At 47.1% G+C, this 25,504-nt stretch overlaps 1 protein-coding gene across 10 annotated transcripts in view; it reads right to left on the bottom strand.

Moving 5' to 3' along the window:
- The window catches only part of HIVEP3 (HIVEP zinc finger 3), a 207,924-nt gene extending 183,024 nt beyond the window's left edge, over positions 1–24,900 (bottom strand). For 7 of the 10 annotated variants that reach the window (XM_072355283.1, XM_072355289.1, XM_072355282.1 and 4 more), the window contains exon 1: positions 24,283–24,796. The gene's annotated coding sequence lies outside the window, so the exon portion shown is untranslated. Of the gene's footprint in view, positions 1–24,282; positions 24,797–24,854 lie in introns of those variants that run through there. The other 3 variants (XM_072355285.1, XM_072355288.1, XM_072355284.1) reach the window with 2 other exon arrangements.
- Positions 24,901–25,504: the final 604 nt, after the last annotated feature.

The following is a 25,504-nucleotide window of genomic DNA, read 5'->3' as shown; positions in this document are numbered from 1 at the left end:
GGACTTTTGCCCAGCATTTAGCAGAAGCAACTCAAAGCTGGGTTAAGAAATAAAATAAGCAGTCTTACAAGCATCCAGTTTTATCCTAAAGTTGTTTCAATCAGAGAGAAATACTTAATTTCCAGTTAAGCTAGCCTAGAAGACCCACAATTGCCTTTTTCACAGGCTTTTTTAATGCATGGGGCTCTGCAGTAGCTTCAGGTCAGCACACAGAACCTCTGGCCATCAATCAGCATTGTGATAATCAGATAACGACAGCCTACAAATAGCCATCTAAGCTGGTTTCCAGGAAAGTTTTGCGCAGATTAAGAAGGACATAACGGTTCCTTGCCCACTAAAGAGGCCAGCATGGATTTGGGAGGCAGCCATCAGCACTGAAGCTGCTCCCTCACCAGCTCACCGTGTCATCACCTTGTGGCAGTACAAACATACAGCTGTTTTCAAGGATGAAGTAAAGGAGGAGTACAATTTCATCAGAAACCTCTACTGAACAACTTGAGAGCTCACTAAGAACTGCAGCTGCTGCCATCGAACCAAGCACTGATGCATCAGTTTCATAACAGCAAGGTCACGTATCCCACTGGTTCCGTGGTTTTGTTGCTCTCTACCTTCATAAAAGACCAAAATAACTTCGGTTATTATATGCATTAACTACTTTATATATAAGGGCTGCTCTGAAAGTAACGCCTCCCAGTTTTGTGATGTCATCCCATGATGTCAGAGGCGTATGTTGGTGGTATGACAGTAAAGGCTCAATCTCCCTGCCAGTATTCCATTAAATGTTGCTCCTTATGTGACAGAGTGTTAATACACTCTTTGTATCAGCTGTAGTTTCCACAGAAATAAACAGGAGGCATTACTTGCAGAGCAACCTACATATATGCGGGCCCAAGACAATTTCTATTCACTTAATGAATCCCAGGCAAGCCAAAAGGTTGGACTCCAATGTCCTAATCCTCTGTTCATTTGCAGTAACTCTATAAAAGTCTTAAAATAGAGCTCTTGGCAACCACAAGAGTTGCCCTTACACTGCATTTTCACTGCCTGCAAGCCAGTGGTATTGGTGAGACTTTTTGTATGCCCTTGTGAGGCTCCATCTGCAGTACTGCATCCAAGTCTGGGGCCCCCAACACAGGAGGGATGTAGAGATTGTGGGGAGGATCCAGAGGAAGAAGAAGATCAGAGGGTTGAAGCACCTCTCCTATTAAGACAGGCTAGAAGAGCTGGGCTTGTTCAACCTGGAGAAGAGAAGGCTGTGGGGAGACCTCACTGCAGCCTTCCAGTGTTTAAAGAGATTATAATCAGGAGGGAAATCAACTTATTACACAGGTAGATGGTGATAGGACAAGGGGGGATGGTTTTAAGCTAAAGAAAGGGAGATTTAGATTAAATGTCATGGAGATGTTTTCCATTGAGTGGGTGAGGAGGTGCTGGAACAGGTTGCCCAGAGAGGCAGCAGACACCCCATTCCTGGAGGAGTTTAATGGGTCTTGGGATGAGGCCCTGGGCAGCCTGATCTAGTAGCTGACCTAGCAATTGGCAGCCCTGCCAGCGGCAGGAGTAGTTGGAACCTGATGATCTGTGAGGTCCCTTCCAACTCAAGCCATTCTGTGATTCTCTGACTCTGTGATTCTGTGATTTCAGAGAAAATAACACATCAGCTGGCATTTGAAGAGGCTGTGAGGACAGTTATATATATATATATATGTATATGTATGTATGTGTATGAAATCTATATTGCGTAGATATTATCCAGGTTTCTTAGTTGGACTTGATCTTGAAGGTCTTTTCCAACGTAAATGCTTTTTTCACTCCCCAATCCTGTCCACAGCAGTGAGTTGGAACCAGAACATCTTTCAGGTCCCTTCCAACCCAAGCCATTCTGTCAATCTCCTTTCCCCTCCTTCCTATGATGTCAGAAGGGCCAAGTGCCACCAGAGAAACCAGCCTCAACCATCACACATCCCACCTCAGATGGGCGTTCAAACAATCCTGTTAACACGGAGCAGATAGAAATAGATAGCAGATAGTAATAGAGATCACAGAAATATTTCAAAGTACGTCTGCATGCATATTCATCTATCTGGATAACACATAACACCAACCAAGACAACTCCACATCTAATCAAAAACTCCTCTCCTTGAAAGCACCAAGCTGCCCCTCTCCCCACACCAGCCACCATTTGCTCCCCCTCTCTTTTTTTCTTAACCTCCCTTTTCTTTCTTTAAAACACTGGGACTCTTCAAAGAGAATTTTCCACACTTTGGACACATGCTGTGTTTAAAGGCTTTGGGAAGCCTTTTTAATTTAAAAAAGGCATCACCGAAAACAGAAACACTTGAAAGGAAAAGCACTCAGGAAATATTAATACGAAAGAAGTGGAATCCATGTGTTTTCCCTTTGAAAAGTCCCAATCTCTGAAAGCTCAGATGTACCTTGATGGACAACAGCGGGTCAGCCAGGATGTACCACACGTTTCTGTTGGCCACAGGTCCTTTCAAACAGCGATGTACTGGTATGCAACAGTTTAAACTGAAGAGACTTATTTACAATCCAGACTTAATCAGACTGTCACGTTTAGATATTTGTCGTCTGCAGAATCTGTTGTTCAAGGATGTACTTAATTATTTTAAAATGACAGGATTGGGGGTTGCATTTTCTAGCATATCTTTACATACATTGGAAGCTCAAAAACCAGTGAGCAGCATGGGAGTCAGAATCATCATAGAATCACAGAATGGCCCAGGTTGGAAGGGACCTCAAGTATCATGAAGCTTCAACCCTCCCACCACAGGCAGGGCCACCACTCTCCCCATTTAATACCAGCCCAGGCTGCCCAGGGCCCCATCCATCCTGGCCTTGAACACCTCCAGGGATGGAGCATCCACATCCTCTCTGGGCATCTGTTCCAGCACCTCACCTCTCTCATAGTAAAGAACTTCTCCCTGCTATCCAACCTATATCTTCCCTCCTTCAACTTAAAAAAGGGCTGAAGAAGGAATGGAAGGGACAAAGTGAGTTCAGACATTCACTACTTCCCTCTGGATTCAAAATGAGAGCTCAGTGAATTGGCCATTGAGGGCTTCAGTGCTCTTGTAGCTTGAGTATCTCCCTACTGCCTTTCTCGTGCATTTGCCCCCTGAAATGCTATTCCCAACAGCGTGTCAACAATCTCTTAATATTGAGGAAGCCACAAATTCACACCAGCTAATTCCTCCAGTGACCTTCTAAGCTAAAACAAAGCAGCAGCCACCCGATGAGACTTGCTGGGAGCAACAATGAAGGATCCTCATCAAATTCCACATCTCAAAAGCCACAAGCATTCACACTGTCATCAGGAAACACGGCACGCCTCCAGCTTCCGAAATCACACCACTGCTCTTTGTATTGCATCCTATTAGCTCTGAGATAATAAATAAGGACACTGCAAAGCACCGACATAACGCTGTCATTCTTGGAGCATGAAACACTTATTAATGACATTTGCATGAGTTTAGTACAGTTTTACAAGTGGGGAAAGTGCATGGAGAGCCTTAGGAAGTACTTCTTCCTGAGGTCCTACAGAGTGGAGTGATGTGAGGTTGGTCCTCACAGCCCCATGGTGTATTTAGGTATAGAAAAGCCACCAGAAGAGCTAGCAGCAAAGCTGAGCCCAGCTGGATAGAAGGTGTGAAGCGAAGATGAGATTCCTATAATTACTGGGCCACTGATTTCACCAGTAATAACAAAAACCTTCGCTTTCAAGCACAAAGAGGCATCCCCAGGCAACAACAGAGCAGCGGAGTAACAGTAAAAATTACTATTAAAGATAAGAAAAAATATAATAATAATTAATTAAAAATGTACAGCAGGAAAATAAAAGGCATGCTTAGAAGTACAGTTTTTGCCAGAAATATGCCCTGGTGACAAATGATGGGGTCAGCACACAAAAGGCCTCCTGGGTGCTTGGGAACAAGCAGCCTTTCTGTAGAGGACCTCCTCATCTCCCCGGTGGAAGAGTTACACCAAGGTAAGCAAACAGAAGAATAAATGTGATGGAAGAGGAAATGCCACTCCCAGAACAAACAGGGAGGTGTGACTTCTGGCTATGGAGACAGAGTATTTTGTTTTCTATCCACTAGAAGAAATGCAAGTCAGCTTGCAGACCAGGCAGATTCCCCATGTGAGTGGAGTCACCAGATGTATCATGTGCTGGGCAGTTACCTTTTCTTGTTCATTCATGAAAATACATAATTTCTGCATACATGTCAGCATGAAATGGGTATTAGTGCAATAGCTTTGGCAGGAATACCCACGGCAGTTTAAGCAAGCACAGAGAGTGCCTGTGTGGCAGAGAAAGTAACAACTAAAATCCTAAAATCACAGCAATAAATATTAGCCTGTTGGGCAGGGGTGGAGGGGGGAAATAAATTAAGGTCTATAAGGCAAACCACACCAGCTGAAGTACAGTTTGAATTGACAATGCAGAACTGAAGACAGCTCTCCAGCGGTTGAGCAAGCCGCCTGGCTAGTGGCACCAACAGCATAGGCTGCACCATTTATTTTTGAGCCAATAAAGCAAAACAAATCTGCTGCCCAAATAAACCAGAAGACATTTACACACTTACAGCAGCAGCTCAAGCTGACAAAATTGGAGCTAAATATTAGGCACGTTGGAGATGCAAACAAGGACCCCGTGTCTGCTGCCATTTAGCTTCCCTGTACTGGAGGTGGCCATGAGAAGATGCCACCCCAGTCGTTCCCCCAGCTCAGCTCTGGCTTGAGATGAGGAGCACCACAGCCCACCTCTTTGCTGGTTCACTTTCTTTGCTATTAAATGCTCTGTGATAAAGAAATGAAGTGCCTACCCGAGCCAAGGGGCCCACGACTCCAGCCAAAATGGAACAGCTTGATTTATCAGCGCTAAAGCCCATACATCCTCCCCACACCAGTAGCACTCAAGACATCCTATGGTAATTCTATGTCCCATTTCCAGAAGAACTGGGCAGTTTAATTAAACCAACTGGCAGAGTACGGAAGAAAGAAGCCAAACTACAAGCACACATCTCAAGGGCAGGCTGTGGGTAGCACTGATGGAGCCTCTGAGCTGGGGAGCAGCATCTGGCACCAAGGCTATCCAGAAAGCTCCAAAGGGAGTAAAGCTTCAAAACAAAGCTAACAAAATAAATAAAGAAGGGCAATTCTATACAACCTTTACAAAAAATGGAAGAATCTGCTGAGTGCTTGCTGTATCCTTGAACCTTATTCCCAATGCTTTAACAGCAGCAGCTCCCAAAACATGTCAGAGAAGGTAACGGCCTTGCTAAGTTGGATGGGATTTTTCCCAGTTATCCTCTCTTCCTCTCACTCCACCTCTTCCCCAGTTCCAGACAGCAATAAAGTTTCCTGACACTTCATTAACGCTCCTTCCTTCAAATACTCTATACATTTTAATGGAGCAAAGCTGCTCCATAGTGAAATAAACCCTCTAGAAGGAAGGGCCTGATAAACCGCAGCCCATCAGCAGACAGTCCAACAGTGTCTTTGCTTTTACTTTGCAAAGAGATGCTAGAAGACCCCCAAAACCTGGAGCAGAAATAATAACACATCACTAAAACCCAAGCAATCTCTTACAGACTTAAAGTGCACTGAGAGCTCCTGCAGCACCCAGAGACACAAGGATATTCTGAGGCTGTGTAGAGATCCCAGAACAATTCCAAAGCATGGAATTGGGGATTACACAACAAGCAGCAGCAGCGGCATCATAAAATCACGCTGCATCATGCAAATTGACACCTCGGGTAACACTTATGTCTCTTTCTCTCTCCAGTTCTTTATGCAAAATGCTCAGGATTAGCTCGAGCTTGTCCTGACAATTCGCTTTTCTAAAAAAGTCAATCCACAAATTCAAGGTATTTACTGCATTTGTTCTTTAAATGATGTACTTTGATCTCCGTGCTGATAACAAGGGGTAATTGAGGCTAGCCTAAAGCACAGTGGCAGGGTTATTAAGCAGCACGGCACAGAAAGGCAGCAAGCAGCTCAGTCTTTTTGGCATTCCTACCTCTGTAGCTGTAGAATAGAGAATACAACATGACTCTTATGGGTTGGGGGATTCAGGAAGAGGGACACTCCAGCTACCACACTTGGCTCCAGCACACAGCTCTCCCAAGCTAAGCTCTGCGCCTTTGCTTATTCTTCTTAAAAAGGAGTTTCCAATGCAACTTGCTAGAATACAAAGACGCTGAGCTCAGCTTTGGACTTCTGCACCTTTTACAGAGCAAGGAAGATCAAGAGGAGCAGCCCTTAAGGACCCCAGCATCAGCTGGGACATTGGGCATCACTGCAAAGCGAACAGTGGGAGCCCTGAGCTTTGCAAAGTGTGGAGGGTTACAAAGAATAACACAGCTCCACAAAAAGCAGTCCCAGCTCCCCGCCACCTGGCTGGCAGGAACGTCTCAAATTAGGGAGCTCACAGCAAAGAAGTGGCCACATGCCATCATTTAGCAGCTCCCGGTCAGTGGTTCAAAAGTAAAGACCAGAACAAGCAGACACAGCTTATTCTTGCAGCTAGAGATGGGGAAGCAGAGCCTGTGCTGCTCTCTCCTGAAGTTCAGAAACAAATCTGTGTGCTCCTTCTCTTTCCAGTTTAAAGACTGTGGTCAAGCAGACCTGCCTGTTAGGGGCAAGGTATGATAGACAGAAGCTTAGCTTAGCAAACACCAAAATCATCAGATCTTGATTTATGTCTCTCCAAGAAATCAGCCTTGTCAGAGTAATATAATAGCACCTATGTGGGCTGTATGTCCCATTGTAGTCACCAGTCTGCATTGTGACTAGCTCCAAAGTTATCCATAATTGTTTCTGTTTAATGTGCATTTGATCATTTGGACAATGAATCTGGCAAACCCCAAATTCAACTCCATCATTAAAAATTCACTATTATGCTTTGCACTGGACTATGAACTCCAAGACAGGACCGTCTCTCATTATGATGATGTAGATATGCTCTTAATCTTCTCTCAGTAAGGAAATTGCTCTGTTCTCATCACTGTAATAGCTGGTCATTACATTTACCCTAAAGTGAATTCATCTTCCTGGCCATGGGGAACCAGCACTTTGTGAGGTCCTCCAGAGCTTCCTCTTCCACCACAGCCCTCCCTTCCACTTGGAACCCACTTAACACACTCCGTATTTCCTAGGGGTACTCCTCATCCATGCTCCAATATCAGTGCAACTGAGAAGCCCAGCCCATGACTGATCTTCAGGGGACACGTTTCATACAATCATGAAGGTTGGAAAAGATCTCTAAGATCATCCAGTCCAACCCCAACCCAATCAACCCACCGTGCCCACTGACCACATCCCTCAGTGTCACATCTCCACAGTTCTAGAACAACTCCATTATTTTCCCAGGCAGTTTGTTCCAATACTTAACCACTCTTTCAGAGAACACATTTTTCACCACTTCTTCCTACCGTGCCAATTCTCCTCTGAAATAATCTCAGTTTTCTTTTGTGTGTAATTGTGTGACACTGAAACTTGCAGAACTTTGGAGAGTTGAGACCCTTAACTGCTTGCAAAATCAACTCTAACACCGAGCAATTGGGATAACCTGGTTTTTATCTCCCAATTAATTACGTAATACGGCAATTATCTGATAGAGATCACCTCCTCTTTCACCTTAGCAGGGAGTAGCAAAATAAAGCTAGAAGGCAGTCTGGTTAACTCTACTGAAGGTCTGGATGGATCACGAGATACAAGTAAAGACCTGAAACGTGTTCCAGGGGTTGCTCTGTCCTTACCAGCTGATGGACATATTCAGAATCTCGAGGAAAAGAAAGGAGATGAAGAATATTCTAAGCAATATGGTAAAGGAGGGGGCAGACGATAGCAGGATTTCTCACGTCCCATATTAAAACGGTACAGGAAATACAGGAAGGATAGCATCACGTATGTTTTCAATACAGCTCGCAGGATTCAAGTCTGAAATGCAGGAAATCTCATGTTACACGGATGTCTAGCAACCCTACCTCATGGAACACCGTGGGAGCTGGACCAGAGCCTGAATTCCTGCTCTGCTTCCAGCTGATACTGTGCACACTGAGAGCACACCGGTCAGATCTCAGAAGGCACCAACACTCGAGCCTTAGCTTGAAAAGAGTGGATAAGATCTACACTGGTACTACATCCCTTCAGCTATTGCTATTCCTATATTGTGGCAGGAGGAGGCTCCCAGGCTCATGTAGCCCATGGGAGAACCTCTTTACAAATCCAGCACCTGGGAGAAAATGTGGCAACGAACTCCAAGTAAAGCCATGCCAAGCACCTCCTTGAGCCTTGAGCAGGTAGCTCACAGCAACAGGACCCAGCACGTTGAGAAAGGACAGGGAGTGCCACAGAGCTCCAGCAGGGAATCTCTTCCAGTTGGCTGCATCATCCATTCGAGTCCTTGATGCAATGTGCTAATGCTCCCAGTCATCTCAGCAACCTCCTGTGCTTGCATTTAACAAATCAGCAGTAGCACAGCATAATGACATCATACCCAGGCAATGCATCTGCCCACAGTTACCTCTGGGAGGACAGGTGAGGTTACTGGAGGTCCTGCTGGAGAGGTTTGCTCTGCTGAGAAAGCAGAGCTGTCTGGGCAAGCCAACAGTAGCCTGATCTTCACAGCAGATCCCTCTGTGTTTTCTCAGGATTCCTGCTATTAGCCAAGGCAGCACCATGTTCTCACCAGGCAAGGAAAGCATATGATTAAAAGAAGAAAGTCTCTGATCTTCTCCAAGCAGAATGTCTGGCATTGCTCAGTGTTCAGTATGGCACTGTGCTTAGCAGCACACACAGCTGTTTGCGACCACTTCAGCAAGCTGCTCTGCTAGAACAGAATAGATTTGGGAGGTTAAAAGATGTTAGTATGATTTGGAAAGAGATTCAGCTGCTCCTGATGTGGAGAGCTTCGTGAGGAAGGGGGACAGCTGTATTCATGGCACAAAATACAGTGGCTGAAGTGTCAGCCATGGCTTGAACTATTCTTCCAGGTGTGGCCCACCATCCATACAATCAATGTGCACATTCCTGAGATGATGATATTTGAAGAAGGGATGGAAGAGGACTCTCCTGCTGCTGCAAGTCATCGAGCAACCAAAAGAATCACAACGAATCACTGCTGGGATGAAGTGCAAGAAAGAGTCAAGAACATACAGAGCTGGCCAAGCACAGAGCAAAGTTTGTACCACGTCCCCCTCACAGCCCAACCAGGGTGTGGAAAGGAGCAGGACCGTTCATACAAGCCATTGACCCAGCAGGGAGGGATGCTGCCAAACCAGAGCAAGGGGGAACTGGAGTGAGCCATGATGATCCAACAGCAGTTCTGGGGAAAAGACACCTGAACCCAGCAAGCCTGGAGGGGAATTCCTGTCCGCATGGGCAGGCATGCCCCATACCCCTCTGCCACACTCCTGAGCCAAGACAAACACTCACTGTGAGAGCAGGGGCTGTGACAGCCACACCTGCATGCCCAGGGAGTGGCTCCGATCCATCCCGTGTGCTTCCATGCAATCCTGGCTTGGCATCGCCCTGCTGGTGCTTCCAAAAACTGGGGCCCTGCAGCAGATTGCCCATCAATAGTCAGCAGTCTCTTGAAGACAGTTTTTCCCATACGCTGTGGTTGCTCTACTCAGCCCCTTCCGTACCAAGCTTCCCCTAACACCTCCTTCTTGGTGCTATCCCACCCAGAGCTCCAGCTCCATAGAACCCAAGGTTACTGGCCTGCTGCACACCCATCCCAGTCCTCCCCCCAGCCATTGCCACCCTGGCCACCAGACCTCACCCACACCTTGAAGAAACAAACATCTGTGCTTCACCCTTATCCCCATGCACATCCATCTTCCCCCATATCAACCACTTCATCACACGATCACCAGATGCTATTTGGACTTAAAATCAAAACTGACTCCAGACAATGTCTTCAGACACCCACAGAGACCTCCAGGTAGTTTTTTTGCCTGCTTTATCAGCTTGCTGTCTTGAATCAGTGCTGGTAGCAACCCCTATCTACGATTTTACAGATAGCAAAGCTTCCGCAATGACTCAACCACTCCTTTTTCAGGTGAGAAACCCCAAACATCCTCACACCCCTCCTTGCACCTGCATCCTGCAAACCAGAGCTTCAGGCAGCCTGAGCTCTCAAGCAAACCTCTCAAGCAGCCATCAGAGAAGAAAAGCAAGCCTTGCCGTGCTCCTGCACAGCAGCTGATGCTTGGAGACCTCTGCAGATGGGATGTGCAGAACTGCACCCTCTGAGCTTTGGTGGCTGCATGGGTGCAGCAGCTTCATGAAGGAGTAGCTTTTCTTCTGTCTTTCTGCAGAATAGATTACAGTTTCTTTCAAGGGCAATGTGATCAACCAAGAGTGAAACTCCATCGGGCAGCTTTCAAGGTCTCTATGTACCAGACACAGGCTGGCTCTGGGACAAGGAAACCAAAAGCAAGACAAATTCTGACCTATTCAGCTCTGTTTGATTTTTCTCCTAATTAACCTTTTCCTGTTTGGGCTTTCTGTATAACAGCAAAGGAGCAGGAAGAAAGGAAAAAGATTCATGCATAGCAAGGCAGTGCCACCCCAGGCAGCCTGAGAGACCACAGTGGACACAGAGCAATCCCAGAGCAGCTCAGCTGACAGGCACAGAACCAGGTGAGGGTCCCCAGAGCAGAACAGGAGGGGGAGGAAGAAGGAAGAAGATGGAGGAAAAACGAACCCAAAAACCCAAAGTGCCCCAAACTTTATAAATGATAGAAAGCTGAGCACGGCTTTCACGTGAACTCAACTCCATTACTGGTGGGCAACCGTATTGCAACTGTATTTTTATCCTGTGGCTTTGTGTTTTTGCAGACGCATTCCAGCACGAAACCAGAGGTAACACGGGCTGCTGAGCAGCAGAGTTTATTTTAAGGGATGTAACATTTTCCTGAGGATGCTCTATTTGCATCTGCTGCAGGAAGCAGTAAAATGGCAGGTGTGTTTCCACCCGGCCACAGACACAAAACAAAATGCACACAATGCAAAGCAAATGCTTTTGTCTTGCAAATCTCTGCTCCCTGCAATGAAAAAAATATATATATATTAATTAATTCACACTACAAAAAAAAAAAAAAAAAAAAAAGAAAAGCAAAAAAAGAAAGGGGAAGGGAAAGGGGTTTTCCCCAGGGCCTGTTTTCTAGCTTATTAGTCCTGCAGATGCTCAAGACATACTTTGCCAGGAAGGAGCTCCATGCCCACCGGCAGGAGAAGGCAGTGCAGGCTGCAGGCGAACCGCTGCCCCGCATTTGCATGCATGTAAGCTCCTAATTGTTACCGCACACGCCGCACCTTGCAGGCTGCTCTTTCCAGATGAGCCCTTCAGCAACGATCCTTTGGAGAGGCCTCTCTCCTCCAGGAGCACACAACGTGGAAGACAGACCGAGCAACTGTGTTTAAAATGATGCTTCTCTGCACTGTTTGAATGCAACGTGAGCTGCAATGGTTTCTTCAGCAATTTGACTTTCCCCTGCAATGATCCAGTGTGTGATTTCCTTGGAGCAGACAGGACCTCCATATACAGGGAGCTTGCTGGATGTTAGCTAGAGAAATAAGATTTAGCTTCCCTGTCTTCCAGCCTTGAGCTTTGGGAAGAAATAGCATAGAAATATATGTGTCGTTCTGCTCTGCCTGCTGCGGCTGCACAACCAGCAGAAGCAGGATGTGATGGAAAATAACACCCATGGAGAATTATTTAAAAGATAAAACACCCTTTTCTTTTTAAACCCAGTCTAATTATTCCCCTGGCGATCAGCATCACAACTGCAGAAGCCCAGAGCTTCTGAAGACCCCACAAATGCTACAGCATTTGTAAGGACAGGCAGCAGTGTTCAGTGTTACACGAGCTGATGTTCCATCCCTCTGCACAGCCAGTTTTTCCCTATGTATCCCACATGGCTTTCCTGGCACTTGTTAAACTTCCCAGAGGTGCTGCAGCCACAATGTGGGACGAGGATGCCTCCTGCTTATAAACCCTCTCTTTCAATGCCGTAAGACTGATTATATTTTTACCCTAATCTCTCATTTATCACTTGAATTTCTCACAGTTCTCAGTGACAAAACACAGTGCCCACTGCACTTCTGTTACAGTGCAACCCTTACGGCTTCCTGTTTGTTTCTCCTTTCTAACCATTGCAGCTCCTGGCTTAAGCTTCATCTTCTGTGAGCAAAGAGCTGCCTGTGACCAAGGATCTGCCTACGACCAAGGAGATGCCCATGACCAAAGAGGTGCCCATGATCAAGGAGTTACCCATGACCCCATGCCTGGATGTGCTGTGATGCCATGGATCTGCTCAGGCCTCCAAACACCACTGTTTGGTAGGTCCTGCAACAACACAGATGTCTGCGCATGCACCAGAGTACTATAAGTTCCATCTAGCACTGAAAACTCAGAATTAGATACTGTGCTTTCATTCTGAGTCTTCTCAGACATGCTCTAATGTGCACACAGAGCTGGCACCAAAGGACATCTCCATTTTGTGCAGCCAGTTACTCACTGGCACTGAACCCACTGAGCCCACTTGTTGCCCCAGGGAAGTGGATTCTCCCTACAAGTGAAGCAATCTCACAGTCACCCATGGGAGGAGAGAGCTTTGGTCATGAAACTTCACTCAATTACTTAATGGAAGGAATGCAGACACCGTGCATGTGTGGGAAGCTGCAGAGGAAAGGGTTTAGTGAAGCACTGCATGTGGCTTGATTTGCTTATTGGAAAATTAAAGAGAGCAGCGCAGCTCCTCTGGTGTTGTATTACTGACAAATAATGTCACTCTGCCCTGAATTACGTGGTCAATAACAAAAAGATTGCATGATTTCCTTAGGGACATACCTACAAAGATAGCAGCAGGGGAAAGGCAAGCCTTTTCCACTTAGTTGTGGCACTGAGGAACTGGTCAGTGGGCATGGTGGGGTGGACTGGGGTTGGATTGGGTGATCTTAGAGGTAGTTTCCAATCTTAATGATTCTATCTGTGGGTCTCAGCTCCCCATTTAGAGAGCACCAATGGTTTCCTCCTTAGTGCTTTTAAAGACTCAGATCCTTCTGTGTGGATAAGTCCAGCCCAGTTGGAAAGCATTAAGAGTATCGCAATAGAGAAAGGAGAGCAACTGACAGCAAGACTTCAGATGCTCACTCACTCTCCAAGCCTACTCCATTCCAGGTTATATGTGCAGCTAATGCTCTTCCCATTGATGTCAAATGCAAATTGAGTGATTTTGCTGATTGAAGTAACCAGCCATAATCTTCAAGTTTGTCCTTACATCCAAGTGCTTTTAAGAAATAATTTATATTAAAAGTTCCCACTGCAATTTGGTTCAGACCAATCTCCCTGCATTAAAAAAAAAACCTGCACCTAAATTCCTGACATGCCCAAACCTTCCATTAATTCATTCCCATTCAATCATCTTCATCTCTGGCCCAGTAACAAGATCCCCAGTAACACCGGGATCATGTTAGCTCTGCTGTTCTCCACAGCTCGACACCCAGAGAGCTGGTGGTGCCCCATCCCTGCAGACAACCAAGGTGAGGCTGGAAGGGCTCTGAGCACTGATGGAGCTGTGGGTGTCCCTGCTCGTTGCTGAGAGTTGGACCAGATGGCCTTTAAAGGCGCCTTCCAACTCAAACCATTCTATGATACCAGAGAACGAGAGGGCTGCAGTGATTCCTACTGAGGTCTGGAGACATCATGAGGAAACATCCCCACAAGTAGCTGGTGGGGCAGCTGCTGTGCTTAGGAATTGGCACCAACTCATACTGTGAGGAGCCTTCCTAACATCTCCCCTGCAGGAGGTGTTTTGTGGCACTGACCACACAAGTCCCCAGGTATCAATATGGAGAAAAAGGAGTTCATACTGATGGTGGAAAGCTGTTATGTGTCACTGCTGTGCATAGAACTCTGTGGTCAGCAGCCCAGAAGGTGCAAGTCCCCAGCTCTGCACCTCCCATGATGCTCCCAAACAACGTACCTTACTTGTGCACACTGCTCCCTGCACCTGGGCACGCAGATGTGGGGAACCTCTGGGCTTTCTAGGAAGTCTGGAAGAAGCCCCAAACTGCTGACGGTGTCCCAAGGGAGCAAGGATGAGGAGTTCCAGCAAGCTGCTGAGAGCTGCAAAGGTTCGTTTATCCTCCACCCAAACTCCTGTCCTTACAAACCCTTTGCTGCCACAAACACGGCGTGTTTTAGCAACTCACCCTATTCATCCAATTAATTAAGAGCTGTTTTCTTTACCAGAGAACCTCAAGCTCCCTTCCCCACCACACATTTCCTCAGCAGCACCCAGCCACGCACATGAAACATATGCAGCCCTGGCAGCTCTTCCCACTGTGGTGCACTCTGCAGGTTGCCAACACCAGCCCTGAGTCAGAAGAAGTACTGAGGAAGATGATTAAGCACAACATTCTCCAGGATGGCAATTAAATTCATGCTTGCAGGCAGGCACATGCTTGAACACTGTTCTGGACAGCAATGCTTTCTGAAATCAGGGCCCTTTCCAAGGAAGATGCCATTGCTGGGTGGATTATCACCAACTTGTTTGTGCTGCTGCAGTTTGCATGTGGGAGCAAAGTGAGACCTGGGGACCTTCCAGCCTGCAGCAGGGCGCTCTGCTACAACCCTCCATACTTCAAACTATTCTCTGCATCCTGTAAGGGCCAGTGCAGAAGGGAGCAATGCTTGTACCAAGCCCAGTCCACTTGCATCCAGTCCCACTTTCAAGGTCTCACCTGGCTTCAAAGCAAAGTGGGGACACAGAGGCTGCTCTGGGGTGACACACACCAGCCATAGATGACTCAATGAAACAGTCACAGAAGCCTCACCACAGTTTGCATCAAACCTGTTTAACTCTTGCTTTAGCACTGCTTGATGGCAGTTCCCATCTGCAGCTGCTTCTGTCCATGCAAAACCCCAGAACTGTTTTGTGCTCAGTTGGGCTCCCTGCAATTGGTGCACATGGGTGCCTGACCCATAACTCAGAGGGGATAGAAAACATCCAAGGGAGAAGAAGAGCCTTCCTTTTGTTTTTCTACTAGTAAACAGCACTAGGAATCATTCTATCATATAGCTGTGAATGGCACAGAATATTGGACAGTTAGCTTAGAGCAAGAGGATGCAATAGGGAATTCCTGGGCTGGCTGCTTTGGTTTTGCTTTGAGCCTCTGGGCAGAGGCAAGCAGAGCTGAGAGTGCTCAGGAGCTTGGAGCAAATTAAAAGTTAAAGGAGAAAAAAGAAAGTAAGAGGGGCTAAGATAGGTTAATAAAAAGTAATTGCACCAAAGCTGCCATGGAGAGGGACATGGGCACTTCACAGCTTTTCCACCAGCCCCAAACCCAGCACTTGCTCCCTATAGACAGGAGGAAACCCAAGAGCTCCTGCTTGCCCTGTTTCAAGCAGACACAGACACGATGGGTACAAAGGTCCACAGCACTGCAGTAGAGCAACAGAAGCAAATCCAGTCCCCATCACCAGGTTAGAGGTGGGGGGAAAAAAGAACCAGATTTAAAAGGCTGCTCTGCTCCCTGCCCTGATTCAGCAGCGGTTTACCCAGCTGCAGCCTGTTTACATTTCTAACAAACTTCATCCTGAACTCCCTGGGTCAGATACTCTAAGGAAGGAAAGGAACTTTATTTATCACGTAGAAGAGAGAGGGACCAGGGCAAGCTGCCTGAGCCACAGTGAGACTCCAGCACTGAGCACAGCCCTGGAATTTAAGGATGCATTTTACAGTAGAGATTGGGTTGGGTTTTTTAGAGGTTTTTTTTTGGTAATTTACTTTAAAAATGAGTGTTTTTAAGTGTAAAATCCCAGAATCTTCCAGCAGATATTCTCAGGTGCTGAGCCAGCAGTCATGCTTCTTGCTTTAAGTATGAAGTAGGAATGATACCATCTGCAAAAGAATTCCGTGTGGCAAGTCGAAAGGAAAAGCAGTGCACCTTCCAACAAGCCCTCACTATTTCTATGAATAAATGCATTAATAAGTAAAGTGAATAAAATGCAGGAGATTGGAACTTTTTAGCAGCCTTACTGTGAACAACCTGTTAGCAGACCAACACTTAAGCCTGAGAAAACAGCCATATCTAAAACTGAAACCAAAACTTGTTCTTAGCTTTCTTACAACTTAAAGCAGTTATAACACAGGAATGTTCTATGCTGCCCCACGTCAGATCTGCTCTGTTGGCACATAGCAGGGACTGAAAGCAGACATTGCACAAGGCAGAGCTCATCAGGACCCAGCTCCACATCCAAGCACTCAGCATAAGGAGTGCATCAGCTCTTCTCTTGGTTAACGCCTTTGAGCAGAAAATTTCTACTCTGATGCTGTCTTCATATGTATCCGGTACTATTATTGATGTATCTTCTAATGAAATAATTCCTGAGGATGCTACTCCACCTGTCAATGGGAGTAAAAAAAAAGCTTTGGTGCCACTGCACTCAAAGTAAGTCAAATAACTCAGCCTTTCAAGGCTGGTTGACATGCAAGGAAAAAATCCATCTCATTTAAATTACAAAAAAAGAAGATAAAACACACAAGGAAGAGCCCCTCAACTCCGAGCCTGAATTACTTATGATTTCCCCTTGCAAAGCGAAGGAAGTATTAGATCCTACGTTCATACTGTGATGATGCTGTAGCACAAAGCAAGCAATAATTAGAGAACGTCCAGATTAACTGAAGTCACAGGCTGGACTCATTCCTTCATTTATGTACATTTTTAAAGGCCTTTAATTAAGCCGCCATGTCTTAAGATCAGATTTTCAAAGCTCTATAAGCGTGTGATAAGAATCTAAACTGCAAAGGACAATTCAGACCATCACGATTCTTTGAAAATCCCTAATTGGTGTAATAGAATGTATTTTCCCTCTCAAGTTAGATACATATTCAGCCAAACAAACCTGGGACAGCATAGAGAAGTTACAGATGATCTTCACTTGAGGGCAGAGCTAAGGTTAAAGATTCAGATCTACTTCTGTGTTCAAATGTCAGCCCCTCAAATACCCAAAATCACAGCATAGAGAAAATCAGGGTGTCTTCTCCACCAGCGTTTGGGCAGTGACTCAATGATGACCAACATGCCCATGAAATCCAATCAAACCACCAAGCAAATCCAAGACTGGCCAAATTCTTTCACTAAAGCTTTAGATCTGTTTAAAGCATTTAAGATAATCTAAGTCCTTCTATTGGCACAAGCTGTTTAAAATGATCTAAGGCTTTAGATTGGTTTAAGCTGCTTATGGAGCTTTAAGGTTTTAGAAAGGTTTAGACTACTAAAAAACATTCCCCAAAAATAAGTGGGGTTATTTGCTGGAGCTCGTCACACCATCTCTTGGATGTAGTGCAAATACAGAAATACATACACAGGAATAAAACTTGGTTTGCAACACTCCAAGTCAAAGTCAGGCATGGCTAAGTCTACAAATAGCGACTTCATGGATGACTTCTACAGGCATGAGTTTGGGTTTTGGGAGCAGCACATCCTAGTTAAAGCATGGAGATCTGTCATCTTAGAAGAAGAAAAATGTGCCATAAATAGTCACATGAAACTCATCGCAGCAATTCCTCCTCGCTGAGAAAAGCAAAGAACTTGACAGTATACAAACCCTACACATTCCGTTGTCTCCTCCCTCCTTCCAACTCTCTGACTTGCACCTCTGTACCAAAACCTGTCACTTTTCACAGGATTACAACCATTGTGGGTGCACTGGGGGGGTAGGAAAGCCAAGGTGCTCATGGGGTGCTCAATGACAAAACTCCATTGGCCAAAGAGGACCTTACCTCCAGACTGCAGAGGGTGCAGGAGCCCACGCAGCCAGCAGAATTCTCCAAGGGGGTCAGGACAGGCCCTGCTCTGCTCTTATGTGTCTCCACAGATGGGCTCTAAACACCCCCCCAAGCCACCTCCCCCAGAGTCACTGCCCATCCCCTGGGGAGCTTGAATTTCATCCCTGAAACTCTGCCTGCAAAATCATTGCAACCCCCCCTGGCTCGAGAGCACACCTTTCATAACCAGTTGCACAAACAGACCTGGTCAGATAATGAGGATTTCTCCCTTTCCCTTCCTGCAGAGGGGACAGTCTCATCCCTGTGGGCCATCTAGATGCACAAAGAGCCTATTTTGAAGTCACTTGAGCACAGGCAGTGTGGTGCACAGCCACCCTCCGCTCTCATTTACACAAACATAAAGGCAGAGCATCTGGCCATGTGTCAGAAGTCTTTAATTACATGACCGAGCTCATACATGACCGAGCTCATCTTAGATATCTATTTATTGAGAGCTGTAAGTAACACAAGATTCCTCTCTATCTGATAAACACCGCGCACACAAAGGGAAGTTGGGATTACTTATTCAACCAAACACTCGTTCCATTTTGTGATTGCTTAACTTTGCAACCCCTATGCAGTATGTACCACCCCCCCTTCCCCTCACAACCACCACCACCACCTCCTTGTCCCCTTTGCAGTTTGCTACTGAGTACCTGATTCATTTTATGGTTATTCAGCCATGCAGAACCAAAGAAAGTTTCTCATAATCAAGTCACTTATCCCAATATGCATTACTGATTTGGGACTACACCACTTCAGACCTCGAGAAGCCTTTGCAATGGCAAAACTGAGCAAAACCCAGATGACTAAGAAGAAACATAAGTTCTGCAACAAACGGCAACAAAAAGCCTGCATCTTCCTTGGTTATAGTTGTCTCCGTCTCCATTGTATGATCTGGAAAGACCTTCACAAACAGCAGCATCACACCAGGAGATGGTGCTGAGAATCACAAGGCAGCACAGGAACCAACGAGCAGATCTGTCCAGGATGGAAATCAACCCCATAGCACCCTAATGTATGGAGAGGCATTCAGGTCCTGACAGCTGAAGGCACACAAACCAGAGCCTTTGCTGAGCAATACTCTAACTTACCTCATTCCTGCACTCACTACTAAGCCATACTTTTGGTAGATGGGGTGTTGTTGGAATTTTGCTATACCTTCCTGGTATTCCCTGGTAAGTTTGTTTTACAGAACACTTTCCAGGTCTGCTGCTATTTACATTATTGGCATTTTGGAGCATCGATCTCTACCAATTGACAAAGAGCTGTTCACAGCAGGGCATGGAAATACAACCTGTACCACTAAGAGGTGAAGCAAGGATGAAGATCTTCCCTGCATTACCCTCACGTACTCAGCCCATCCCCACCAAGACCAGGATCCCACAAACCATTTCCTTAAGGGGATGGAACTCAAAGACAGACATTATCATAGAATCATAGAATGGCCCAGTTCCAACCCCCTGCTGTGTGCAGGGTCACCAACCAGCAGACCAGGCTGCCCAGAGCCACATCCAGCCACTTACACCACCTACATCATTTGTCTTTATATTTTCCTGATCTAACATGTGTGTGACTCTTTGGGCACACAGGGACGAAGAGGAGGAAGAATAACCTGAAGCAATGTACAGCCAAGGAGCACAACCTACAGCACGACTTCTGCTTCCACACCACTTCAAGTACCACGGCTTCACAAGAGGAAAAGCAAATCCCATCAACGCTTAATCCACAGCGTAACAGAGGAGCAGAAGAACATTTTCTGTCCCAGCTGAAAGGCACATCCTTTACTCTGGCTATAGTCAGACTATGAGATGTTGCCCATGCTTGCTCTGAGATGTACAAGCCATGCCAGGTTGCACACAGCATTCAGTTCTAGCAAATACAGCACATAGCTTTCTGCAGAAACCCGACCAGACCGCTTTGGTACAGCCATTAAAAACAAAACTATCCGTTCAGCTCAACAGTTTTCACTCTCCCATAACATTCACTAAGGTGCCAGAATCAAAAACAAAATTCAGGGTGGGATTACGAGTTAAGCAACCAAAAGCAGGATGTCAGCATAGGGACAGCCACGACATACAGGACTGCCATCCTGATTGCAACAACCAACATACATACAAGGCCAACAAATGTGTTTTGGTGGACTGAAATCTGTGGGAAATAGGAACTGGCTTGTGAGGAATGGGAACTCCTTGGAAACAGAGGATGTAGGATGGATTCAGGTGAGACAGACCAGCACTAGGGCAGGAGGGGATGCTGCTTGCACAGCTGGGCACCTCCCAGTGTCCATCCTGCACATGAGCTTCATTTGAGAGACCACACAAGTTCTAACCAACCCCCTATCAATTGTCCCTTTGCTTATTCCAAACCATCTAGACCTTTTGATTTAATATTCATCATTCTGCAGCAGCGCCCACCGGGGGTAGGTATGACATGCTTAAAGTCAAAAGGCAGCTGAAAAAAAGGGGGTTAAAAAGTTTTGTTTGTAGCGGAGGTGTGTTCTGAAGGACTCTGAGATCATCCTGACATCATCACAAGCAGCGCTCGCCTTTCTCGCTCGCAGAACAGAACACTGAATTCTGCAGTGAATTATTTTCAACAGATTACTCCTTACATCAGGGTTTACTCACTCCATTTTCCTGGCAGCCCCCAAGCGGGGGCTATGAGTCAGCAGCAGCCCTGAGCCCTCCCTGGAGAGTCATGGGAGATGGTCCAGCCACCCGCAGTCACCTCCTGGACCAGATATCATCGACAGAGCTCCTCTCAGAGATGCCCATGCATCCCACATCAAGAGCTGCCAGAACGATGAGATGGCACATGGGAAGGGAAGCGAGTATTTTTTGTCCCAGCTGTTAAACATCTGGAGTGCTCAAGGAGGTGGTCAGCACATCCAACAACCCATGGGATCCCCACACAAGAGCCCTGGAGCAGCAGGGCTGTGGGATCCTCCCTCCCAGCTGCAGGGTGATGCTCAGCAGCCAGCACCACTGGGGTCAGAGTCCTTAGGGCATCCTGGGTCACAACGCATCCAGCCCAACCCCAGGCTGGGACCATCCCTGCATCTATTTCTGAGATTCCCTCTGCTCTCAGGGGATGCCAGCAGTGTCCCATGTCCTTTGGCCATGAGGGCTTTCACACGCAGCTTGCTGAGGTCCCAAGCTGACCACACTGCATGCAGCTTCTGCTGACAGCAATTAGCTGCTGCATTCATCTCCCAGCAGCCCAGACCCCACCACAACCTCAGGAGCCTGGACTGCTCAGAGCATCATCCGTGCACTAAACCACATCCAACTGTATGGATTGTCAGCGCAGTAAGATGTGCGCCTCCCCCCATGCGTTTTCCTCTCCTACTGGTGCTGGCCCAGCAAGCAAGCACTGCTGTCTGCAGTTGGAGCTTAGAGTCAAAACTTATTACTCGTACTTTCAGTCTGCCAGGGACTCACACTGAGATCTTGGCCAATGGGCTCACCCTCCCTCCTCCCCATTTCCCACACAGAAGAGAAAGTAAGACGCAGAAAGGTTAAATGGGAACAAAAAAGGCCATGCTGCTTTCTTCCCCCCCACCTCAGATCACCACTGAGATCAGAGTCGAGCAAATCCATGACTCGCATAGCTGGTACATTTCCATTCTTGAAATAAAAGTTTCTAAGCTTTTTAGAAAACTAACTGAAGAGATCCAGGCAACGAATCCTGCCATCTATTTTGCAGCAATGTGGTTAAATATGGATAAGCAACAACCAGAGCTCATCTGATCTTCAGATAACCACGTGCACCTTCAAACCACCCTGTAAATCAACATGCTGGGATGCACGGCTCCTTGGTGCATCCATTCTAACCAGCCTCACAGCCAGGCCAGCTGCAGGTATTTAGCTTTCCATGGAAAAAGGAGACATTATTTTTAGCCACAAAGACCAGCGTGCTTCGTGCTCCTACCAGCACAAGGCAGAGGCTCTCTCCCAGCTGGTCCAATTAAAAATGATGGGTTTAGATCAATATTGGGTTACTGCTCTCTCCTGGCACTGATACTTTCCTCACCAGATCCATGTCATGCATAGAGACAGCTGAGATTTCTGGTAATTGCCAAACCAGCCCGTGGCCAGGCAGGAATCCAGAACTACGCTGTACCCAAGGAACTGAACCCCTGGAGGGATCCACAACCCACCTACAGCAACCATCTCCCCCATCAGATATCCCCATTGCACAGCACAATCGAGCAAGCCAGCTGCAATATTTTCCATAGAATGAACCACGATGCTGGAAAACCCATCTGAAAGCCACGTCGTACGCATTTACAGAAGTTTACAACCATTTCCAGCAAAATAATTAACAGCTTCCTTTGCAAGCACGATAGCATCGGGTGACCGGGGCTCCTCAGGGAGTGACAGTCTCTGTGTGTGTTTCACTTCCCTTCCTCAGGAGGTGATGAAGGAACAGAAGTCAGACAGATGCTGGGCCTGCAGCTCCCACCACGGTAACTCCATGGGAGCAGTTCCATAGGGTGCCAGCTGCAGCCAGGTCTGCAGAGGAGCACGCATCCCATCGGCTCTTGCAGTGAGATGCAAGATTTATGTGCCCTACTCCAGCTGCTGGGAGGGTTGGTGGGGTTGAGCAAAGCAACAGAGGGTTTTCATGGCCCAAGAGCGGGAGCTGATGCCCACTATCATGATAAGGCAACACTTGGGGATGGTTATTAGGAAGGAAGCCACCTCCCCTTTCTCAGTTCCCACCCCGCTTGGCTTTCTCATCCAAACTGTTTCCCACCAGCACTGATGACCTGGGACCACAAACAGGCAGCAATGTCCCACATGGCACCGGCTCACAGAATACCCACAGTGCAAGCAAGAAGAAGAAGCAGACACCAAGAAGCCCCTATGTTTCATCGCAGCCAGGAAGGCTTGCATCCACTTGATTCAAAACAAGTCTCCAAATCAGAAGAAGAAAAGCAATGACAGCGCAGCACTGAGCACACGTGTTTGTTGGCATGGCACTGGAAGCAGCAGGAGCTGAGCGCAGCTGGCTCAGCACAGGGGAGCATAAGATCTAGGAGAAACACACACTTCCATCTCACTGGGTTTGCCATTTCTGGATGCTCAGAGATGGGGCAGGGAGGGATACGCTCATGGGGGGACATGGGACAGCAGCCCGGATACAGGGACCCCTCTGCCTGTCCTTGTGAGCAGCACAGCCAAAAACCAGCCCTGGAGGAGCATCTCCCCACCAGGGGGTCAAAAGCATATTTTAATCATATTTTAATCACGTTCCCCACATCAAGCTCTTAATTAACAATTATTTGCTTTAGGAAGGGGGCTGGGGGGGGGGGGGGGGGCATATTCAAGTTTGATTACCTTCTATCTGTCAGGTTAAATATGCACAAGTTCTCTTTCTAGGAAGCCCCCAAGGGGTTGTTTGTACAAAAAACATGTATTCTGTTTCACGTGCTGCCCACTCTCAGTTGGCACAATTAATCAGGGCTAAACTTTTTGCAGCCTTGCTTTAACGGCCAAAAAAAAAACCTGCATCCAGACAGAGGAGATGCTAGAAACCCCCAACTGCAGACAAAGGGCTGATTTTTGCCCTCAGAGGTTCACGTGGCCGGATGGATCCTGGGGAGGGCAGGATTGGGCCATCGGAGAGGCCACTGCAGTCCCTGCTGCAAACCCAAGCGTGCAGCTGGAGGAGAGCAGGGAGGAAAAAGCTGGAGGGTGAGCAAAAAGCAGAGCCAGTGCTGCATGGAGCTGCTGCACCGCCGAGCCAAGGGAAACCTCCTGCTGCCAGCAAAGGACAGACCTCTGAGGATCACATCCCGGATGCCAACACGCAAATAAAACGCGATATCGGAAGGCTTTGTGCAGGCAGGAGGGTATTCGGGGTTACGTTAAAATATCAGTGTGAACAGCAAATAAATATCTATGCACGGGTGCTGTAGGTAACAGCTGCCTGTGCTCCTAAAGGGAAGGTGGGAAGGGAGCAGGGCCGACCCGCATCGCCCCGGAGGGCGAGCAGCCCCACACTGCCAGGGGGGAGAAATCATAACAGCCCTCTCATGCCGCCAGAAAATGAAGTTGCTGTCAGCGGACGATGAATTCATGCGCCAAGAGGGAGAAGGCAACGGAGGAGTGGTGGTGAGGATGGGGTTACAGGGCGGCCGTGACAGCTCCGAGGTGACCACGGTGGGGAGCGCAGGCAGAGAGCAACCCGGGGATGCACACACACATATATGTGTATGTCCGCATATCATCTATACGCGGTCACACACAGCAGCAACCTGACACCTTTCGGGGGAAGCAAAATGGAATGGCTGTGCGGCCGCAGTGAGGAGCTGGATGTGGGGAAGGGAAGAGGGGGGGGTGAAGGGGAGGGGGGGGGGATGGACCATCTGCAAAACGCCACGACAAATAACCGGGTGCCTACCTTGGGGTGGGGGGGCCGGCAGCGATCCGCGCTCCGAGCTGCTCCCGTCTTTATGAGATGTTCGGTTCAGGCGGTGCTATTTTGCATTCTTTCATTAGCACCTGTTTCGAGTGAGGAAGGAGAAAGCTCATTACGAGATCAGCTTTCTTTCGAAATCAATTATTAAATAAAAAATATAAAGGAAAAAAAAAAATAGAGAGATGCCCGCTGCCAAATAATAATAACACTAATAATAATAAAAAATAGGGGGAGGGGGAAGGAAAAACAAAAAACCACATGTACATTAAAAGCCCCAAAGTAGGCAGTTTAATAATGGGAGATCTTGCAGGTTGTGAGCATGCTCCAGCCGGAACAAATCCTTCCTCTGTTATTCCTCTGAATAAAAATAAACCGTGCTCAAGAAACCCAAACGGAAGCTTCCTCCTAGAATCCCTGCTGCTGAAAAATATGTAATAAATTCAGCCTGAAGACGCAGCCTCTAATCAGCAGCTGTTTTCTGGATCCAAAGCCAGCCAAAGCCTCTCTTGTCTTTTCCCACTATGAGTCTGGGCCTTTTTGAAAAGGGTTTTAACCTTTTAAAGATACAGTGCACCAATTATCACTTCTGGAGGACCATCGCTCGCAGCACAAATAAATTAATAAAGCGGCAGCGGTGGCACAGCCGGAGCAAAGGGGGAGGAGTGGTTTGCGTGAGCAGCCCTTCTTCATTAATATTATTATAGATATCTATTTTCTAATAGGATTTGCACACACACACACACACACACACATACATACACACCCGCCCTCCCCGCTTGGGGGGGGGATAATAATAAACAGAGAACTTGCCACTCGGCTCTTGGATAAATGCACAGTCATTATAAAAATGAACAGCTGCTGGATGCGATTCAGGGAGCCAAGCGGCCGCTCCTGATCCGGGTTGAATTGGTTACAACTGAATTTTTTGGTTATTAACAGTTTCGGTCCCAGCCGGGTGCTGTGTGAGGGTTAACGGAGAGCGGCTCTGTCAAGTGCTTCCCATCAAATCCAGGATCAGACTGTAAAGTTTGAACCCAGCAGCTCTGGCAAGGCAAGAAAGCATTCTGCAGGAGGTGGGATTTCAGTTTAACGAACCAAACCAAAGCCCCTCCAAAACTGCTCTGCCCTCCTCTAATAACGCAGCTCCCTGGGGGCTGGGGGGGGCGGTATCAGGTCCCCTTGCAGCACTGTATCTCCAAGCTCA

This window comes from Excalfactoria chinensis, chromosome 22 (assembly GCF_039878825.1).
Source record: "Excalfactoria chinensis isolate bCotChi1 chromosome 22, bCotChi1.hap2, whole genome shotgun sequence".
Taxonomy (NCBI): domain Eukaryota; kingdom Metazoa; phylum Chordata; class Aves; order Galliformes; family Phasianidae; genus Excalfactoria; species Excalfactoria chinensis.
The sequence above is the reverse complement of the archived record's forward strand: the minus strand, read 5'-3'. Positions and strand labels throughout refer to the sequence as shown.